At 41.2% G+C, this 3079-nt stretch overlaps 1 pseudogene across 1 annotated transcript; it reads right to left on the bottom strand.

Annotated features, from left to right (window-relative positions):
- Positions 1 to 706: 706 nt before the first annotated feature.
- Positions 707 to 1445, bottom strand: LOC311110741 (putative vesicular acetylcholine transporter-A; annotated as a pseudogene). The gene has a single exon. The product of its transcript is annotated as a putative vesicular acetylcholine transporter-A (transcript).
- Between the last annotated feature and the right edge of the window lie 1634 nt (positions 1446 to 3079).

Consider the following 3079-nt stretch of genomic DNA (forward strand, 5'->3'; position numbering starts at 1 on the left):
GGGGATAAAATACTTTAATCAACTTTAGAATAAGACTGTAATGTAACAAAATGTTGAAAAAGGGAAGGGGTCTGAATACTTTTTGAATGCACTGTATACACATATAAACAATTGTTGAAATGTACTATCATACATTTAGGCTATGCATTCCAGATAGCCTATACATAATCCAAATTATATGCAGAATACAGTAAGACGCAGGGTTCAATTCAGTTTGCATATTGCACATTGATTTTAGCAGCACAACTCTGGCAAAATAAATGTAAGGTATAGTATATTGAATGACGAATACATTTATTTAGTTCTTTTTTATGATCTATGTATTATGTTCCATTTAGATAGAAACCCTGAATATGATATGAACACATTTTTTCACACAATGATACACACTGGTTATGCACACACTTTCAGCATTAACAGATCTTAGATGAATAAACGTTTCGTGGCGAGCACAGAATGCTGCAGTCTACAGTGAATGCTACTTCAGCTGACATTGTCCGATAGAATTGGTCTCAAAAGGCAGGAGATTGATCTGGAGTTAGCTTGTTACACAATTTCTAATTAGATTATATAAATGGTTTGGTCGAAGTATGACATTGAGAGTATAACTACATTGCTTAGTGGGCACTTGGTTGTTTTTTGAGCACTTGGTTTCTAATAATTTGCAACAGTTTATGCATACTCGATCTCGACCACAGATGACTCTTCAGAATACGTCCGGTGAGCAAAGGTCTATGCCATTCTCATCAACTACAGAGCTTAACCCATTCCTCTTGCGTTCCTGCATCTTAATCGTGTCGTAGAGACCTTGGGGCCATCCTCCAGTAGCATGCCTCTCTCTGAGTTTGAAGGTTTCATTTGGCACACATTCTTTAGTAAGAGGAGCGCCAGTGCGAAAGCACGTTGGCAAGGCCCATGCCCAGGTTAAGCTGAACAAAGTCGTGGACTATCTGTCCGGCCACCACAGGGCCCAGGGCATAGGCCACGCAGTACATGTCCGCGATGGCATATACACTGCCGTACACGGACACATGACGCACGTCCACCAGGAATGCGAGCGTGGTCAGTAGGGCTGTGTCCACCAGGGTGATGCCAAAGCAGATGCCGCACAACGGGCCCATCAGCTGGCCAAAGGTTTTACAAGCTGTTACGGTGCACGAACTGGCACCTATGATCACCATGCCCAAGGCCGTGTAGAACCACTGCAGGTGTGGGTACTTGGTTGAGAGTTTGACAGTGATGTACACACTCAGGACGTGCGGGAAGAAGGCATGGAGCCAAGTGAGGCCGATCTTCCATTGGGAGGAGTGCATGGTTTCTTCCATCCAGTTGGCAATGGTGGACTCCAGGAAGGCCCGTGGAATATTACAGGTGGTCAGGGTGCCCGCCACCACAGCTATGCAGGGGTTGACCATCAGTTTGTAAATTGGGGTGCCCAGGGGCATGTTTTCTCTCAGATTTAGCACGGCATGCCATTCATAGATTCATAGAATTACAATACATTTTAAAATCATCAGACACCAGCTTTAACCAACACCAGTTGAGATCACCAATCAAGATAATTTCATTGTAAAGAAGTTTAGACATAAGGTGCATCAGAGAAGAAAATGCATCACCGAGAGCAGAGGGGGGTCTATTACAGCCAATCACAGTTTTAGACAACCTTTGAAACCTCAAGATTCAAAGCAAGAAATTCCAACTGTTTACAAATAGTTTGACTTTGCCACACTTACAAGGAATTTAGTCTTTACAGCCACACCCCCACCTTTCTAAACTTGATCAGCGCGATACACATTACAACCATTTATACAAATATCCTTATCAAGAACAGACATGCTGAACCAGGTTTCAGAAAACACAATTACATCAGCATCAGTTGATTTAGCCCAAATCCTAACCCCATCAATTTTAGACAACATTTAAAAGAAAAATACCAAAAACAGATCTAGATTTAAAAAGAGGGGGTTTGGAGTCATTGCATTTCAGGGCCAGGGTTAGGTTGCACGTTACCTGATATCAACAAAAGAAGAATAACTAGGCACCTCTAATAACCTTGCATGGCATCTCTTTTTTTGTGCAGCTCCCCCCAAAGTTTCCCCAAAATTGCAGCTGTAATTAAGATTGACTGCAGTCTACTAACTGTAACCCATTTTAACACTGGATTCTCTTATCTCATTGGCTTGCAATTGTGTAAAGTTTTGCCTTTCACATTTTCACATGAATTGACACCAATGAGACCTGTTTCATGTTGTTTAAAAGAAATGCCCTATGAGTCATATAGATGTCCCTTCATGTTTGTTTCTCTGCAGCCCCTCTGAGCTCTGTGGTGCTTAAGATTAATGGACATACACAGCACCAAGTTCAGTGGAAGGGTGAAGCTGCCATCAGTAGGTAAAGTTGTGTAGGCGGCTGTGTCCACTGCTGACCGTGGTACACTCAGAGGAAGAGCATTGACAACATCTAGTGGTGTAATGATGGACTGCATAATGATGCTGAATCGCCTCTGCTCAGCAATGCATGTGTAGTCTATTGTGTGAATAAATTTGGTTTTAGAATAGATGGCTGTTTTTTAAGCTTTGAGATACATAACAGACTTTAATGTATTGTAATCATCTTATGATCTTGGCTAAATACCAGTAATTTTGAGACTGATGTTTGTACATTGAGAAACAGAACATATAAGCCTGTCCTATTATAAAATATTATAAAAGCTCATGCTTAAAACAAGTTAAAAAGCATACCTCTACAGGGTTTAAGTAAAGTGTTTCCATGAGGTAATCTAACCTCCATAGTGATGTCCAATGTCTTTTTTAAAGAAGTGGCATTGACCTAATGTATTACTTTTCCGAATTCCTATACCAGGAAGCATGAAGGAGGGCAATAACTATTCAAAACTCAGTGTAGGATGAAATTGCCCCTATACACAGATTTTGGGTTAGTTTAGCATTTTCCCTACCAATGGTTAAGATTAGGATTGGGGGAGGGGAAGCTGATCGTAGATCTGTTCCCAGGGGAAACTTAATTCCAAAGCTCAAAACTGTGTGCATAGGCTACTTGTTTCTGGAAGATTTCACTATGC

Source organism: Coregonus lavaretus, assembly GCF_964263955.1.
Source record: "Coregonus lavaretus genome assembly, chromosome: 36".
Lineage (NCBI taxonomy): Eukaryota > Metazoa > Chordata > Actinopteri > Salmoniformes > Salmonidae > Coregonus > Coregonus lavaretus.